The 19,607-nt window shown below is 46.9% G+C and overlaps 1 protein-coding gene across 3 annotated transcripts in view; it reads right to left on the bottom strand.

Annotated features, from left to right (window-relative positions):
• Positions 1 to 19,421, bottom strand: part of LOC122180604 (plexin-A4-like) — a 123,553-nt gene extending 104,132 nt beyond the window's left edge. For all 3 annotated transcript variants that reach the window (XM_042872347.1, XM_042872345.1, XM_042872346.1), the window contains exon 1: positions 19,192 to 19,421. The gene's annotated coding sequence lies outside the window, so the exon portion shown is untranslated. The remainder of the gene's footprint in view (positions 1 to 19,191) is intronic.
• Between the last annotated feature and the right edge of the window lie 186 nt (positions 19,422 to 19,607).

Genomic DNA, 19,607 nt, shown 5'->3' with positions numbered 1-19,607 from the left:
TTTCTGGGGCAGATTCACCTCTGGGTTCCACTGTGAGTCCCTTCCACAGTGCAGATGCTTATCTCAAAGCCTCCTAAAATTCATGACTAGATGATCTTCGTGGGCTTTTCCAATCATAACGATTCTGTGTAAACTATTCTGAGGACAAATCTATTAAAATTATTCCTTATCACAGCAGCTGGGGAAATGTAAACCCCCAGGCAAACAAACAGTTGTAGTGACAGCACATGAGGCTATCAATTTGAAGTAAACAGTGTCACTACACTGCCTGACATCATTGCTCTTTGTATGAGGAATGTCTGTATTAGATCATCCAGATCTGAAGCATAGAATCTCTATATTAGACCAAAGCACGGGGGAAAAAAAGAAAGAAAAAAAAAAAGCCTCTGAAGGATGCCCAAATAAAATCTTAATTTTTTCTGGACCTAATCCAGTATCAAATGCCAAAACCCTACTTTAGTCCTCCAACATCAAGAGCCTCTGACCTTGGGTTTGTTCCCACGTCACCAGGCAGCTATTTTCTTGTTCTGTAGAACAGAGTTTCTGTTGCACTGAATGCCAGTGGGTGGATGTTTTCCCCTGCTTTGCAATCTTTGTAAGATCTGTGAGACACAATTCCTCTCTCTCAGACTGAAGTTTTGTAATTAGCGCTGTATAAATCCATTAACAGCCAAATCTTGTAAGACAGAGACCATACTTCAGCTGTCTCCTGAAATCTTGGCACAAAGAGGACATCCATATTCACAGTAACTTTGTGATCAGTGGCTATTTCACTCTCCAGATCTACATGAAACAACAGCAAGGATAAAACATGGGGCTTACAGGAAAAGCAAAGCCTTTAGACCTTGATCTACAGCTTGTTGGAGCACCAAGATCTATATTTGCAGCTGGGGAAACTACTTGCAAAGAAGCCAGAAGAGAATCCTCAGTCTTCAAAGTCTGAGATTTTACTACATATTCAAAAGGCAGCTGGAGCAGAACAGCCTGAGAAACAGAGGGTAAAAGCAACAGGAAGATCAGAGATCGTACCAGGATGAAGGATAAAGTTCCACTGGATCCATTGTGTAGAATCATGGAATCATAAACTATTCCAAATTGGAAGGGACCCACAAGGATCACTGAGTTCAACTCCTGTCTCCACACAAAAGCTCCTGAAATCCAAACCCTATGTCCGAGTGTGGTATCTAAAGTTTGATGCCATGACCACTTCCCTGGGAAGCCTGGGATGCCTAAGCACACTTTAATGATTAACTTTTTCCTTTTCCAAAACCTTACAGTCATAAATAGGTTAAACACATCAGGAATAGAAAGAAAACATCGTCAACAGCCATGTACAACTTAGGAGGGATCAAAGAAAGGAATGGTGATTTCTCTTCAGTGGCACAAGATTTGCAGCAAGGGCAAGAACAGTCCCCCTTTATGCTTTATTCAACTTAACATTTTTTCCTCTCATTTTGTGGCAGATATCCAGACAGTTTTGGAGCACCAACCACTGGCCACTCATGGGGACAGTGGGAGGAAAGACCTGACAAAGCAAATCCTTCAGCTTCTTCCCACGTGAAAGGCTAAAGACAGTTGGATCAACTCACAGCCAGATCTTGAGTCCAACACACACATTATCACTCATGGGAAGAGGCCATGCTGACTGGCATTTGCTCTTTCAAACCTAAACGAGAGCTTCAATTTACTGCAACCATTAGCAATATTTTTGTGGTCATGTCCCTACTGGATAAAGATCATGAAAAAAAATATATTTGACATCTCCTTTGAATCATAAAATCATTAAGGTTGAAAAAGATTTCTGAGATCATCTAGTCCAACCATCAACCCATCCTCACCATGCTCACTAACCGTGTGACGCATCTACCCTTCTCTTGAACACCTCCAGGAACCACCTCCACCAGTTCCCTGGTAGCCTATGTGCATAACCATTTCTTTCAAGAATAAATGTCTCCTAATTTCCAACCTGAACCTCCCCGACTCAACTTGAGGCCTCTCTCTTCTGTCTCTTCCCAGTTTCCTGGGAGAAGAGGCCAACCCCTATCTCACTACAACCTCTTTGCAGGTCTTCCTGGTCTGCTTAGTTCATACCTTGTGCATATAAAAGCAATTCCTTACTCTACTTTGCTTTAAATTATTCTGTTTCTCTTATCTCTGTGGGTATGAGATCTCAGACTGCTGCCTAGTCCAGACTTCTGCCCCAAAGTTCACCAACTCCAAATTCCAGTCCATTGCAAATATGAGTTGCTACAAAGCATGACCTCTTCTTTACAAATGAAAAGTTACAGAACAAAACAGGCATTTTTTTTCTAAACAATACAAATCTACTGCATGCTTTACTTGGTTCTCCCCAGCAAATGTATTAAAAGCCGTATAAAAGTTGTTTATAAATTGTAACTGTGCTGCCATAAAATAACTTTTTGTTCAGTTCTAAGCAAAGCAGGGTTCAATGCAGCATCTGTGTTCAGAATTTCCCTCTGAGAAAGAGCATCCAAGATCTGCCCAAATGAAAGATTTTCTCTCCAGAGGGCTTCCCTCAGAGTGCTTTGGCTAAAGTTTTTTGTCCTTACTCAACTTGGAATTTTTTTGCTGATCCAAAAGGCAAACCATGCTGATGGGGTCCCTATGCTTGCTCTAACAGAGCAATCCAGCTGAGACACAATTTCAAGCCCAGCACTAGGAAGGAGAATTGACTTGTTCTGCTGATAGTCTTAACTCAGGCGGGGTAGTAGGAAAAATTTTCTTCTCAGAAAGAGGGTGAAGCATTGGAACAGGCTGTCTAGGGAGGTGGTGGAGGTGTTCAAGGAAAGTGTGGATGTGGCACTGAAGGACATAGTGTAATGGGCTTAGACTGGATGGTATTAGGGGTCTTTTCCAACCTTAATGCTATGATTCTGTGATGAGGCGGTGTGGATACAGCCCTGATAAGCAGTGGCTTTGTGAGCATTTTTTTGGGAAAAAAAACCAAACAACAAAGAACACTAACAAAGCCATCAGTCAGACATCTGTCCTTTAAGTCAGTACTGCCACAGTCCAATGAATCCCCATTTTACAGGCTGGATGATCACAGCCATCACTTTCAGCAAAGAACCAGTAGCACAACTATTTTTTTTCCCTTCTTCTCTTCCAAATAATACTAATAATTGTTATTATGGGAATAGTAACAACAGGCTTGCTCCTAATTTTCTCTTCCAGTGCCTTTGTCACTTTAAGGCAGAGGACAACCTAGCTGCTGCCAACATATACAAAAGCCAATGGGAAGTTATTCTTAGAGCCCTGCCCGGCTGTTGCTGCAGGATAACTAGCATCAAATCATGCCTGACAGTCTCAGGATACTGCTGAGCTAGACAGGACACCTATGGCCGGGATCTGATCTAGACAACAGACAGAACTGTGCTAATACAGGCAAAAAAAACCATAATCACATGCTATGTTTGTTAACAGAAAGATTAGGAGAGCTGGTGTATACCCACACAAACAGCATTTGCAAGGAGAGACACAAATCCATCCTGCACAGCATACAGACATTTAGTTTAGCATGGAATGAGGCAATACCCAGTACAGGGCACTGTGTGCATGCGTAATTACATCAAGTATTAACAGCAACAACCGCAGCTCAAGTTGCCTGACATGTTTCACAGCGGGGCTCAGTTTTAAGGTCCTCATTACTTTGACAGTCTTCAACCACTCTGGAGACGATTTCCCCAGCTCAGTGTCGGCCTCAGGCTAACATCTCTGGAGAAGGTTGCATTCAGAATGGCATGGACAATTGTGAGAACTAAATTAGGAGAAAAGTTTTTGCAAGTTATTAATATTTGCATCTGTGTATGTTTGACCTTGGTTATATTCTTTCCACTGTTTTGCTGAAGCAGGTGATAACTGGGAGGGTGTTGTCAAGAGCATCCTTTGGCCATGCTTCAAAGTGTCTACATTTAACAGGTTACAGCATCCAATAATCAGTGCATCACATATGAAGAATTGTCTCCCAGCATGGATCAGCCAGCACTTGGGCTATCACCATAGGATGAGTAAAACATCAGGGATAAAAGGACTAAGCAGGTTTTTCCATTTGCTGTGTCAGCTGGAGGATGCAGTGGTGCTAAGGAAACTCTTCTGTGTTCCCTGATGAAGTTATGCTGCAGCTCAGTTTAATTAATCCAACTGGAAACCAACAGTAGAGCATGTTCTGACACAAGGAAAGGAAGGCTGGAAGTGGAGGAGGAAGAGAAAAGTGGGTAGAGATAATTTAGTAAAACGGATATGAGCAGAGAGTGGGACACGTGGGAAGGCTGCGGATTTGTGAGTTCTGTAAGCACTGAAACATCCTCTCTTCATGAATAGCACATTGATCTCACAGTTCCTGATTCCCATAAGATGGGCTTCCTCCAGCTACTGACACATCCGAGGTCAAATCACTTAGACAAGATTAAAGTTCTGGGGAGAAATTTCCATTTTTGGCGTGTGTGAGAGCTTGGAAAATTTGTATTGAAACAGAAGGTGCATCTATAAGAAAATTAAAGAGAGGGGAGAAAAAAAGCAGGTGATTGCTGAATTTTATAAAGAGGAATCATAGAGTTATAGAATTATTTGAGTTGGATGGAATTCTTAGAGGTCATCTATTCCAACTCCCTGCAATGAACTGCGACATCTACAGATCAATCAGGTTGCTCAAAGTCCCATCCAGCCTGACCTTGCGTGTGTCCAGGGATGGAACCCATTTCCTAACTTTGGACGTGGTTTATAGGCAGTATTGGTGGTAGGTGGATGGCTGGACTAGGTGACCTCAGAGGTCTTTTCCAACCTCAGTCATTCCATGACTCTAAGAGCCACCTACAAATACCCCAGAGAGATAGAAGTCCAGGGTAGAGAAATCCAGCCCATCTCTTCATTCCCCAGCTATGAGCCACTGTGCCACAGCTACCTCTCTGCAAAGCCATTTGTGCAGCATCAAGGCTACCTCCCTTCAAGCTGATTTTTTTCCATTACTGTCTCCTAGAGTGCATGTTTTAGGAACACACACATACCCTAATGGCTCCGGAGCTGTAAATTCCCATCAGTCTTAAACTCATCCACTCTGTGAGCGCTCTGCCAACATCAGCAGAATAGGTGCATTAAACACTCTGTTGTCATTGTTGAAGTTGCTTTAAATAGTCCAGTGGTGACTGCACTCAGTGCGTCTGCACAGATGCATCCAGGGTGTCCTGAGATGATACAGAGCAGAGCCCTGCTCCTGGCAGCAAGCCTGCAGAGCTGGAGGGAAGAAGGGAGGAGGCATCTGATCCAGATACAGCTCTCTACAGTCTATACATGTGTGTATAAACACAAACACCGGGAGGAGACACTCTCAGGCTGCCTTCAGAATCAGAACCAAACCTACGAGTTCTTTCAATTTGCAAAAGATGGTTTAGGGGTTTGCAGTAACCAAACCTGGGTTGTGGCTACCCCTCAAGGAAAAGTTTTGTGCTTGCTGAGAGTGCTGCAAGCAGAACGTCACTCCAAACTCTAATTTAATCCAGATCCAAACACCATCTGCGTTATTGTTCTCTGTCTAATGGCACCTGTGTCTAAGGCGAGGGGCATTTGTAACGTGGGAGTGTGGGAAGGCTGTCACTGTTGGTGAAATCCTGCTCATTACGAATGAAGGTCCTAATAACAGGATGTTAGAACTGGAGAAACACTGCAGAGGAGATGCATGTGTGGTGAAAGAGCAAGACCCACTGGGAACTGTTCTCCACGTGCCCTTCTGTACCCCACAGCTCATTGCAGAGAATAAGCCTGCCCATTTTCCTCCTCCTCCATCCTTCTCCAGGACAGAGGGAGCTCTAGCAGAAGAGTGAACACATGCACTTTCAGCAGTGCACGAATCCCAGACACTATCAGTCCCATGTATTCCTGCCTTTCTGGGATGCAGACACCACTGCTTTGATCCAGGAGCATCCTACTGATCTCAGAGAGCATCATGTGTGCTGCAGACTAGGATCCTACATGGCTGGGATGCTCAGGCTGGGGCAGCAAGGGAGGCTCAAGAGGCTGCAAATGAATTTTCAAAAGTTGGAGCCTGTTAATAATTTGCTTGAAGAGAGGAATAGAGAAATGCAGTTTGCGTTATTGGCAGTGGGATTTGACTGAATTCAGCTTTGGCTTGCAATGGGTGATGCTGAACTTACTCAGATGGGCATAAGGAGCATGCTTAGTGCCACTTGGGAACTCCTCCTTAATAAAACAAAAGCACAGAGCTAAGGATGGACTGGGTCACTTCCCAAAAAGCAGATAGGCCTAATAATCTAATAATTCTTAGCCAGATGGGCCCTTGTGAGTGTTAGCAAACACACCCAGGAAATGTAGGAGTTGTGTGGACCAAATCGCACTCCACCAAGACCATGGCCATACCTCAATACTATGCATCTGTCAAACTCCTACCTGTCTTCTGCAGTAGAAAAAATCCTATCAGAATGAGCCCACAGCTCACAGCTGCAGTCCTTCCCAAGGCCCAAGAGCCAGGATCAAAATTGCCACAGCATCCACAGGTGCAAAAGATGCTATCACAATTCACTGGGTTATTAATAGCAAGATCTTTTGCCTCAGTGGTCATCTGCATCCCATACACCCACACAAATGTAACACTTTAGCAACTAGAACACTCATTTAGTGAAAAAAATTCCCTCTTTTCTCTGTCTTCAAATCATGCAAAAAAGGTAGCACTCAACAGACAGTTTCCCTGGTAGAACCCGTGCAGATTAACACTGTGCCAAGCACCACGACCTCAGAACGGAGGTTTTCCCACAGAAGAAATAAGACAAATGAACCCTTCTTCTCTCCCTGGCTTTCTGTCTACAGCTCCCACACATCACTACCAGTGGGGCTTTAAAACTAAAACAGACTGGGTCTACGTGGCTTGAATTTAGTCTGGAAATTTATCTCTCCTCCTGAAAGCTCTGTGTTTGCTTGATCTTCCTGCCTTCCAAGTCCTACAAGTGCCACATGTTGCACAGCTGGATTCCTGACAGAGAAAGAAAACAGAAGAGACAAGAGATTTATATATATATATTTATATATATATACACACACACATATACACACACACATATATGCACACACTTGAATGCAATGGCCAAAGCTTTCAAAAGTCAACTGCAGATTTCAGCAAAACAGTTCCAGATATCCAAGAGACCTACAAGCAGGCAACACAGAGCTCCTGATCCTCCAAAAATTTGCTCTCTGTAGGCAGAACAGGAAGAAAAAGGACTTGGGAGGCTTGGAAGGTGTTGCTGCTTAGAAGATGCTCCTGATCACCTCTTTCAGGGAAGGTTCAGGTTGGATCTTAGGAAAGATTTGTTCTCCAAAAAAGAGGTGAGGCATTGGAACAGGCTGCCTGGGGAGGTGGTGGAATCACCATCCTTAGAAGTCTTCAAGAAATGTGGAGATGTGGCACTGAGGGACGTGGTTTAGTGGGCATGGTGGGGGTGGGCCAACAGTTGGACGTGGTGATCTGAATGCTCTTTTCTAACCTTAGTGATTGTATGATGCTATGATTCAGGAAAGGTTCTGCAGAAAAGTCTTCAGCAAAGGCTGGAGATAAGACAGCTAGGAGGAAGAACAGATGTGTGCAACAGTAAGGGAAAAACTGGCTCATAATTCTCAAATTTTTAGTGTGTTAAACCATCCATAAAGCAAGAAAAGCTAAAGAGATGAAAGCTTGTTCATCTGAACATCTAGCATTTTAAAGAACATGCAACTACATGAAAAAAAAAAAAAAAGAAGAAGAAAACTTTTTTTCCTTGAAATCATCATAAAATCATGATAGAATGATTTGAGTTGGAAGAGACCATTAAAGGTCATCCAGTTCAACTCCCCAATAAAGTACAGCACTCCTGCAGCAGGAGTGGGGAAAAAGTCAAAAACAAAGCAAACGAGAGTTCAGTTCATAAATATGAGAGAAGGTCAGCTTTCTTCTCACCAGTTCCCACAGGAATTGAGCATGGTATTTGATATAGGGCAGACATTCGATTCTTTCCTCCATGTAAGCAGGCTGATACATCCACTTCCCACCTCTCCATCCACCTTCCCCATGACACTGCAGCATCACTGCAGGTTTAGGTCCTTTCTGCTGAGCAACTGTTTCAGCAACAACCTATTAGAATTCAAAATGCATCTCCTCTTAACCCTGAACTGAGAAAGGGGTGATTTTGTCTGTGTTTGAGAAAAGACTCCTGCTTCAAGGTGCATGGAAACCTTGGAAGAAGCTCATGATGGGTGGCAGTTGCCCATCAGCAAAAAGCAGCAGAGGAGCAGGCTAGAACAAACCTATATTTGGAGACCACTTGCTCATCATAAAACAAAGCAGCTTCTGCTTTATTTTGTAAGGAAGGAGAAGCAAAGAGGGAGAGACAGAGAAGGCAACAACCAAATGAAACTGCTGCACAGAATGCCCGTGTGTTTCTCTTCCAACTCACTATTACAACTTTATATAGCATGCTGTACCTTTTGTATATCACCATGAAGATACTGAGTAACCTCAAAATTATCCTTCCCACACACATAGCCAAAAGGAGTGGAGGTACTGCAGGAGAGCATCTTGCTTGGACACATGGAGCTGCTCTTGGGGGAAAATGTGGCTCAGTGCATCCTATGCATGAGCCAATCAGAGTGATGGAGATGTCTGCAGGAGCATCAATGCGTGCAAGACCAAGCACTGAGGAAGCAGATTGTCACAAAGTCACAATCTGCTTGGGATCTGCTCCAGGCCCATGGCACCTTGCTGCTGCCCCGCTTGAGTACTCATGGCCAAGCTCCAGCCAAACACCTTGGAGGGAGGAGAAGTGGTGCACAACCCCATCCTGCACCCTCTTTGTCACCAGCAGCATCTGTACCTTCTGAAAAGCATTAAGGAAACCCAGCTCACGGAAAGCCACATTCCCAGACATAAAGGGTTCTCACGGCATCATTAAGGTTGGAAAAGATCATTAAGATCACGAAGTCCAAACCTTCGACCCATCACCACCATCATGCCTGCTAAGCTATGTCCCTTTTCCAAGATCACGTTTCTACACACATTTAGAAGATACGGAAGACATAATTATGTCTATGTGCACATGTGTAGATCTACTGAAAGGATAAAGGAACTCCAACTTCAAGTGCAAATGAGAGCTGGCAGCACAGTACAGTGACTCAACCCGGCTGCCTACCCCACTGCAGTACAGGGTATCCCATGGGCTCACACAACAAACATACAGTTTTACACTGGGAAGCAACAAGGAGTTCTCTCTGTTTCTATGTGGAATAGGAAAAAGAGAGAGAAATTAGTATAGAGAGGTGGTCACACTGAGAAGATGCGAGTCCTGTGCCTCGGCTCCCCAGCACGAATATCTACCAGGTCTTATTGTTGCTTGAAAGATCAGCTGGGTTTGAAAAAGATGCTAAAAAACCTCAGTTTAGCCCAAATTTGGAAAGGTTTGGGAAGAGCTTTGCAGCTCATCATGTTCTGATTATTTACTTCTCCAAGTTAAGGAGAGACCTACTTCACACACTGCCTCCTGGAGAGGCGGAAACATCAGGCATGTAAAATAAGAAGGAAATAGACTTGATAGCTCCTTCCCCCTCCTTAATGGGTAATACTTTCCTAATTATGCCCGCTTGCCATTTCCTTTTCCTGTTTTATTTGAGACATTATGTAGAGAGAGATTTGTACTGGAAGTCATTACTTTCATTCCTTGGCGTTCCTTTGAGCTGTCTGACTTGCTAAAGCAGGCAAAGACAGAAGCTCCATAATATAAAGGGAAGAAAAGCTTCCTCAGTGGTTCTGAAAGGTGTTCTTTCTCATGTCCATCTCCTGCAATATGCACCTTACCTCTCTCCCCATCCTTTTCCTTCTTCCATTGGGCAGAGAGGTGCAGCACAAAGGATGCCCTGTGCCTCCTGCTCTCTCTGGGCCATGGTGAGAATCTTGGGTAGGGAGAGTAAGTCAAAAGGCTGCAGAGATACTCCAAGTCCAGGATCCAAAGTGAATGCTCCCAGCTGGTGTTCAGGAAGAAACCTGATGGTCTCATAACTGGTGGGATCCAAGGTGAGCATCAAGACAACCTTTGGATGATCTCTCAAAACATATCATACCATAACCCACTCCAAGCAGCTGGTGGAGAAAAAGTGATTGTAGAAGCAAACCATGACAACTCTGATCCCACTGCCACAAGGGCAGCCTTACCAAAGGCTTGTATTTGCTGCAGGCAGGCTCCTTCCTTTAGCATAGGTCCCTACTAGTGCTATGCTTAATTGCAACCAGAAGTAGGGAGGGGTGGCACACCTAGAAGCAAGGAAATTGTGCTCTTCATCATTCCAGCATGCTAATGAAAACACACCTTTCTCCACTTGCATGCTGCTTGGAGATGCATCCAGCCATATGAGAGGTGCAGAAAGCCCATGGGATCACCAGGGATTCTGGCAGAGGGGGGAATCAGCATTTAGACCCCCGTACATCCTTCTCTCTCCCTCCAAGCTGCACCTGACAAGAAGGCCGCCAAGCTGTGCTCTTGCACCCCAGGTGTTTTTCTCTCTTCTCTGCAGGGAGCTCAGCTTCCAAGAAGGGAAATACAAAGCCCAAGGGGACTGACTTCAAGCAATGAAACAGGCCCTGTAAAGGAAGGTGTTTTATTCTTGCTTGAAGGAATGCTTTAAAGAGCTTCCTTTTGTTTCCTCAAAGGCTGGGAAGGATGTTTCCCAGTCCCGGCCTGGCAAGATGGGGAGAAAGTGGAGAGAAATTTGGGGGAAACTCAGGAGCTACAAACACCAGCAGAGATTCCCCCACATCCCGCCTGCAGCATCTTGCACTAGTCCAGCCATTCCTGCATCCCTCCCATCCTGCAGGGGGTTCATCCCTCTGAAGAGCATCTTCAGCAGCAATCAATGGCCCAGTAAGCAACATCTAGAAAACCTATGTTGCTGGGTTTTATTTTTTTATCCTTTTTTTCCCCTTTTCTCTTTTTTGGGGGGAGGGGAATAGTTGGGCATGTTGGCCATGCATTTTGCCCTCCACCTCCAGGCTACATTGTACCTGCCCTGGATGGAGGTACAAAGCAGCCCCCCTGCTCCCAGTTCCTCTAGACATTTCTCCGATCTTCCGATCCATTTGCCTCCTGGCCCCATTGAGCCACTCTTCTGCAGCAAATTCAGCATCCTTAGAACCACTGAGGTGTGAAGGATAGGTTTCCTTGCAAAACCACCTCTGCAGTGCTGCCAGCTGTGAGGTGATGCTGAGAATACAGTTTTGCATCCCTCCTGTACTTCCTATCCGTGCATTCCCCAAACAAATGGATTTATATGAAGACAGCTCTACTGGGGCTCACTGCAGGACACCCTGCTGCAGAAGTCAGCTGGAGCATTGCTCAGCACCCAGCCTGCAGGAAATACCTGTTCCTCCCCTTGTACTTGGAGAAAAGGGAGACCGCAAAGCAGGATGTGTCCCACTCACAGCTGGAAAGAAATAACTGGGAAGCACAATTTGCTCTGCTTGGCATCACACAAGCTGCAGAAAGCCCTGGAGCAGCGTCTCCCTGCACTGCCTGGCCAGGTGCCCAGCTGCAGGAGGGTTCAGGCAGAGGAGGAGCCCAGGACAGGAGAGCTGGAGGATCTCCCCTGCCTCCCAGTGCAGAGGGATGGGTTTGCAGAGAGGGGAGGACTTCAGCAAACAACAGGGAGCAGTGTATGCAAAGAGATAAGGGAAGGTATTTACCAGGCAATCACTACAAGGTCCTGTGAATATAGTATTTGTGATGGATGAATAGGCATATTATTACAGAACTTAATGCAAACCGGTTGCACCAAATGGCGACATGCGATTACTAGTTGGGAAATAACTAAGCTCATTATAATGAAACGCTTCACTCAAATCCCCCTCCAAAGGATGCATCTGACGGAGGAAGGAACCTGTGACGGGAACATGCAGGGGGATTTGTTTAACCAGATCAGCCTGCTGGGCTGCTGAAGCCTAGCTGGTGGGGAAACACAACCCACCAACCTATGTGGACCGGGTGGGCAGCACCCCGCATCCAGCACTGGGCTCCTCGTGGCACCAACTCGCCTTTAAGAGATGAAAAGAAGCACCTTTCAATAATAAATAATAATGCTAACTATGTGTTTCTATAGCAACTCATCACCATAGCAGCTAAGCACAGGAGGAGGACTCTGGGTTGATTCTGCCTTCTTTGGGGTGCGGAGGCAATTGTCCCTCTGGGGTTGGCTCAGTTGGTGGAAAAGCTGCGATGGAAACCCAGAACTCATCCTCTAGGTTGTCCCTGAGTGCTGCCAAACCCCACATTCATTCAGGAGGACAACACAGAGGAGAGAGCGCAGCCAAAAAAAGGAGAAGTCCTGGAGCACTTGCAGTTAGAGAGGAGGAAATATCCATGCAAATACCCCACCCTGACACATGCACATCTCAATTTAACATCTGAAAACACTCCACGTGGGTGCTCTGCTTTAGCAAGGATCGGAGATGTGTACTGAAACCTGAAAGAATAGAACAGGCTTCCCAAAACTGCCCAGAAAGTCACTTTCTTTAAAGCTAGGAATTCATGCAGACCTCCTCACTGTAATTTGTTTTTCTATCCCCTAGATTACCCACGAAAGAAAATCTGTGGAAAAACCTTTGAGTAGCCCTGCTACCAGCATGGCTGTGCTCCCAGCTCACCTCTTCTCTCTTCTTTCTCCCCAGCCTAGAGCAGTCCAATGCCATCTCCAAAAGCCTTTTCCCAAAAGTCAGCAGCAGAAGGGGACACCAGCCAGGGACAGACCTTAGTGGCTATTGGCTGTGGACATGATGCCGTTTCTCAGGCTGGTAAGTAAGTTTCCCATCAGAACTTCCCTGGTTTTATCATCTTGTTGACCAAAAGTGAGTCATCTGTAAAGAGCATTAGAGGCAAACAACTGCAAGATGTTTGGCAGTCACTTCTACAAGACCAGGGTGCCCACACTTGGTAGATAGATTAAGACTTCAAGGACAGGGACCGTGGGGCAGCTCTCTGGCAAATCAAAGCCTTCCTTTGGCAAATCAAAGTCACCCTCTCACAAATTGAAGTCTCCCTTTGACATCCCAGAATAAGTTTTCATAAAGTAAAACAAAGCTGTGTTACACAGCCAGCACTTGCTATTCCATCAATAGGCAATTGTAACAGGATACACCTCCTTAGTCTCTAAATGAGTTTTATTTCCAGCACTACATTATGGACAAATCCCCAGTCACAAAATAAAAACACAACACAACAACAAATAAATCCCATTTCATAATCAAATATGCTCTAAGTCAAACAGGGCTACACGTGCACAATGAATCCACAATTCTTTTCCCAATTTCCCATCTTTTTTTCAAGGAAGGGAAAAAGAAAAGGAAATGAGGGAAGAGCTGATAGAAGAAATGAAGTGGCAATTTCCCCGTTCAGCTGGGGATCAATACGTGGGCTCATCATGGTTCCTGATTCAAAGGGCTCAGCTTTCAGTGCCCAAGCCCAGATTGATACAACTCCAGTGCTTGACTTAGAAGCACTTCATCTCGGCAAGATATTTTTAATTTAAGTCTTGCTGCAGTTGGGTACAGAGCCATCCAGGGTTTGATTTACTGCTAATTCGTCGCTTCGATTCCTATAACTCTACACTCAGTCACCAAACAGTTTAGTGTGGAGACACTCAGCAGTGCAGCTCTTCATGAATGAGCACCAAGGGGCTGCTGGTGGCCAGCTCACATTCCTCACTTCAGATGCAACAACAAGTAAATAAATCACAAGCATTACACGCAGTCCCCAAGTCCAGCATCGCTTCATGATTCCAAAGGAAAACAATACTGAGACAAAAAAAACCTCCCCCAACCCTCATCTTTCCTCCGTTATGTAAAGTTTTACGCTGAAGGTGAACCAACAGGTGGGTCAGGGAAACCTGACCGAGCTGTGGGTGTCCCTGTTCAGTGACAGGGAGTTGGACTAGGGGACCTGTAAGAGCCCCTTCCAGCTGAAACCATTCTATGATTCTATGATTCATTCACATGCATTTGATGCGGTATTGGCTGTGAGAGTTCACCAGGCATCAAGATTTATTCCCTGTCCCTCTGCACAACCTTCAAAGAAGGGGAAGTGTATGAGTATACATCATGCAAATGCCTGTAATGGAAACCTATCCCATATTATCTGCATCAGATCTACACATTCACCCTGTCAGAAGGACAAGGGAGATTCAAGTGCCAGTCAGCTCCTGTAAATTTATAGTTTATAGCTTGTTGGGAAAGCCCCAGCAGAACACTCATGTATGGATAAGGCAGCAGGGGTGGAACTTGGAGGTGAGGCATGAAAGCTGGGAGAGATGGCAACATGAGGTCTCCCTTTTGGGTCACCGGTGCAGATCCTGCCTCACTCAGCTGTGATTTTCTTTTATTCCTATAAGAAAGAAAATCAGCCTCCTGTTTGTGGGGTCAGGATTTCTGTTTTCATGGCATGTGAGATTTAAAACACACTCATTGGCAGCACGGCCTGGAGTTTGCAGAGGTTGCAGATGACCTCTCTCTTTCTAGTGAATTTCTCTAGAATGGAATCATTAAGGTTGGAAAAGACCACTAAGATCATCTAGTCCAAAGAAGTAGAAAGCTACTTGTTGATATGCACCACAGTGGGGATGGAGGTTTCAGCCCAATTCATGATCCTGCTCAAGCCTTCAGGCTCTCCAGTCCCAAGCACTGGGTGTCTTCTAAAGATATTAGCATTTGCAATGGAAACAGTTGAGAATGCCATAACTTCAGCAAAGAATGGGCTTCTTCCATGGGAACACTGCTCTGCGTATCGCCTTTGAAAATGACACCAATGAAACGTGGAGCATAGATTGAGAGATGTCTGAAATAAGATGGCCATTGGATTTCCAAGGCAAAAGATATCCATTCAACCTGATCTAGCTATCCCCATTCGTTGCAGGGGAGTTGGACTAGGTAGCCTTTAAGGATCTTTTCCAACTGGAATAATTTGATGATTCTACCGATTAGAGCTACCCAAATGGTAAAATGAGGTGGCCATTGGGTTTCCAAGGCAAATGATACCCATTCAAAGTTACAGGACAGATACCAACCACACTGGCTCCAATTGCTGATGCAGGACACCGTCTTGGAAACTCAGATCTGGTGTAGCATATTATGAGATATCATAGAATCACAGAATCAATGGCTTGGGTTGGAAGGAACTTCAAGGTTCATCAAGCTCCAAACCCCCAGCTGAGGCAAGGCTGCCAACCTCCACATTTAATACCAGACCAGGCTGCCCAGGGCCCCATCCAACCTGGCCTTGAACACCTGCAGGGACGGGGCATCCACAGCCTCTCTGGGCAGCCTGTTCCAGCACCTGAACACTCTTCATAATAAATTCCTCCAGATATGACCAAGCAAAGAAAAACCAAACTTGACAATACATACTAATGAAAAACAAAGAAAGGCAGACATCTCTAGTGGGATGAATCAAAAAACCACCACAAAGAGGAATGCCAGTTCCAGAAAATCACCATGCAGACTGTCAGCATCACAACACACCTCAATTTTGCTATGATTGCCTCATTTCCAAGGGTTATTAAAAACATTTTACACACAATTTCAAACACGGAAACCAAAGTTCATGGGAACACAGCTGCCCCATGGCCCATGTGCTCACCCAGGATGAGCTTTTCTCATTCTTAAGCATCTATCTGTCATCTGAATTGCAAAAATTTCAGTCTTAACAATGTCTTGTTCTGACCATGCATTACTTTTGGCTGTTGAAGCACAGGCTAAAGGGCAGCAGATCACTCACTGCTCTCACATCAAGGACTGTTTGGGGCTCAGCCTGTATTTCATGGTAGTGAGTGAGGAGTCCCACCAGTAAATGGGGCTCAGACGGAGCCTCCTGCTTCTCTGTGCCTCAGTTTCCCCTATTTTTTTTTTTTGCAGAGAAATGATTGAAAAACATCTGGAGAGCCCTGTGTATGTATTCCTGCTTCGTGCTGTTAGGAACTTTTTTTTTTTTTTTTTTTTTTTTCAATGTAGGCTTCTTGAGAACTCCAACCTAAGGGATATAAAGTGCTTTTCAGCCTGATGACAGCCATGCATGGAAGCACACCCACCACTAACATCCTGCAGTAAGTCAGCAGTGCTGCCCAGACTCAGCGCAGACGGGAAGTCTCGTAGCCTTGGGCGCCTGGAGGGGCTGATGTCCATTAACGGAGCCTTGCAAGCCATAAGGAAGGAGTCAGAAAGAGCCCTCTGAAGTCTCTGTTCAACTCTGGTGGGAAGCAGAAAGGGCTTTTATTTTATCTTATTTTTTAAGCGCCAAGACATTTGAGGGTTTTACAATGGGAACCAATCCAAATACCCCCAAATAATGCGTTCTTAGTTGGGGAGGGGTAGGACATGAGGCTTTGGAGACCCATCACTGCTGCAGTGCAGGGTGATGCTGGGTTTCAGTTGCCATCAGCAATGTGAGACTTCACTTTACAGGGGTATTATGACAAATAAACCAAGAAGAGCCAAGAGATTCCCAGGACAGATGATCGTAGGAAAGTCACCATGCCTGAAAATGTCTACACGCAAAGCCAAGCCACAAACTTTGGCACTGCTAGCTCCAAAACTCAAAAGCTCTAACACCCTCTCAGTGCAGGATCCGAATGCTAGTGAGTAGAACACAAGCTCACCATGCCAGCATCATTCTCTGCTTCTTAGAAAGATTTTCAGAGTTCACTTCCAAATAAGAAATTAATTCCTACGCAGTGTTAACCCTCAATACACCTGAGCATCCTAAGACCTTGCAAAGCTTTTCATCCTCGGGCTCACAAACGCTCAAATCAAAGCTCGGCGCTCCATGAAGGAAGCAGGTTGCATTGCACTGCATGAAGGAAATCAGGAGACAAAGCAATTCAGGAAAAGCAGAAAGGCAGTACAAAAGGGGCTCCAGGATCCCTCCTCCTCTCCCCTCCTCTCTGCCTTCCTGCTGCCCCCCGGGATCTGCCTGCTGAAACTGCTGCCTCCCCAGCGTCGCCGTGCCGCAGCCATGGGGCTGTCTAGCACTGCGAACACAGCAAGGCAGGCTGGCAGGTGAAAGCTTCGATATTTCCTCTCCCAGTGGAGAAGTTCAGCATCTCTCTTAGGATTCACGCTAGCACTCAGCCCTCCGCTGGCCAGGCTCACTGATTTAACGGCAGCCTTCAGCGCCTACCAGGCAGCAACGATCATCAAGAGAAAGCTTCCCAACAGCACTGTGATTGATCATCAGGCTGTATTCTAAAACACCCGTCTTGGATATAAACAACGCTTAGATCATGCAGCTGTCATCTGTTTTGCATCGTATTGAGATCGCCGGGCGCCACGCATGGAAGAAGGGATGGGAAGGAGAAGGCTCAGAGTGGTCCTCCAGGAAAGGAGACACCCCCACAGAGGATGGGTCTGGGCAGGGGACGGAAGAAAATCTCTGACTTTCATGGTGGGGTTGCGTGTTACAACCTGGCTGTGCACGGAAAGCAGGCACACATCTGTTGCTCTGCTTGAAGCCTGGCTCCGGCAAAGGGTCCCACGCACAAACAAACACACACTTAAAGCGCGGCTCTCATCCCTGAAACCTTAAAGCAGTGGCTCAGCTAGGGGAGGGAAGCACCTAATCTCACAACGGGAGGCACACGCTGTAATTAAAATCACAGAGACCCCATGCTCCAGCAGTCCCACCCGCTCGCGGATTTAACCAGCTCCTATAATTAAGACCCAGGTGAAGCAGAAGGCAGATAAAGAAGTTAGCATGCTTTATGCCTTCTGAAATATTTGTGCATGCTCAAGATAAGACCCCAAAAGGCTGCAAAAAATCCCCTCACACCATCACTGTTCCCCTAGGAGCATCGCTGGCAGCCCAGGTCCAAACCTCCCAATCTCCGTCACTCTCCCCTGGACCTGAGCATCCTTGCCCTGCCCAAAAACCTCGCATCCCGATGTCGGAAGGAAGCCATGAAAAATCAGGTGTGTTTCCAGCGAGCTGCCTGGCGTGGCTGGAGGGCGAAGCAGAGCAGACGTGGGGTGGAAGTTTACAGGGAGAGGAGCGCGGCCGCAAGCTTCCCACCTGGTCACTTCCACGAAGCCAAATCCTTTGGGTCCGACGTGGTGAAGGCTGAGTCCCTACCCTGAGCCAGGAGCAGATGGGGCCCCAGGAGGAGGGTTTCCTCTGGGCTGGAGATGGAGCAGCCACATGCAGCCGCTCCAAACCCAAACAGCACTTAGCCCTGCTGGGGCTGAGCAAGTGGGTTTGTTTATCTGGGAGGAACTCATCTGCTGCTAGAGTATTATATTTCCACCAAAACCATGTGCAGCTCGGTGTTTAGATCACTTCTCCTTGTCTACATCATTTAGGGGCATATGTCTGATAAACGGAGAGCATCAATACGCAGGTTTCGGTTGCAGCACACACACACACACATGCACGGAGGGAGGGGAGGGTTTATCAGCACCGATTCCGCAGCCGGGATTTAGGCAGCCGAAGTCCCCAGCACCTCGAAGGAAGGGAAATGATGGGGATCACCCCCTTCTCGCTCAGGTGTTCCCCACCGGGGGTGGCCCCTGTCCCCATCGGTCACCCGGGAGGATCCGATCTTCCCTGAGAAAAGGGCTCTGCCTCCAGCTGCAGCCTCGTCGGGAAAAGTTTGCAAATGCCTCCAGCCCGGAGGTGGCAATGGGGCACGGAGGGGGGAAAATAACCCCCCCGGGAGGAGGAAAACCGCTGCCGGGAGTAGCCAGGAGCTGCGACGCCGGAGCTCCTTCCTTCGGGGAGAAAAGTTGAGCTTTGTGCAAAGGGAGGAAAACCACCGAGGACGCGGGTGTGGAGGCGGGGGGGGGATGGGGGGACAGCGGGCAGCGCGTTCCCTTCGCTCTGAGGGTGCGGAGGATGGAGAATCCTGGGGGCTCCCCGCAGCGACCCTCCAGCATCCTTCCCAGCCCGGAGGGGCCGTGCCCAGCAGCCCCCGGTTCAGCCCCGCTGTTCGCAGGGGGTCCCCGCCCGCCTGCTCTGACCCCCTTCCCACGGCCCTATGGGTGGGGAGAGGCGGTGGGGTTTCCCCTCGAGGCCCCCCCAGCCGTTCCAGGTGCATAGGGCAGGTACCGCTGCAGCCCCTCCCGGGGCATCCTCCCCTCCGATCCCCGCTGCCCGAGCAGGGCGGGAGGTTCCTTACCTGGGAAAGCTCCTCGCTTGCTTTTGGGTGGGTTTATATATATAAATATATATATTATTCTTTTTCCCCTCTCCTTTCCCCCCACTTCAGTCTTCAGAGCAGGCGCCGCATTGACACTGCAGATGGTCTCTGTGTGTGTGTGTGCGTGTGCGTGTGTCTCTCTCCAATCCCAAATACTCCACGGAGGCGGAACACGGAGGAGCCCCTCTCTCTGCACTGGGCAAACCGTGTCTGGCTCGCCCAGAGAAGCGGGGGGGGGGGGAACACAGCTCCAGTTTTCACTCCCCTCCAACCCCCCCACCCTCCTTCCACACTACACCCTCCTTCTCTTCCCCAAATCACCCCCCTCCCTCCTCCTCCTCCTCCTCCTCCTCCAGCCTTTAAATCAGCGGGGGGGGGGGGGGGGGGGGGGGGGG

Source organism: Lagopus leucura, unplaced genomic scaffold (assembly GCF_019238085.1).
Source record: "Lagopus leucura isolate 7727_CA_CO unplaced genomic scaffold, USGS_WTPT01 Super-Scaffold_100008, whole genome shotgun sequence".
Lineage (NCBI taxonomy): Eukaryota > Metazoa > Chordata > Aves > Galliformes > Phasianidae > Lagopus > Lagopus leucura.
Note: the sequence above shows the minus strand (reverse complement) of the source record. Positions and strands in the feature narration are given on the sequence as shown.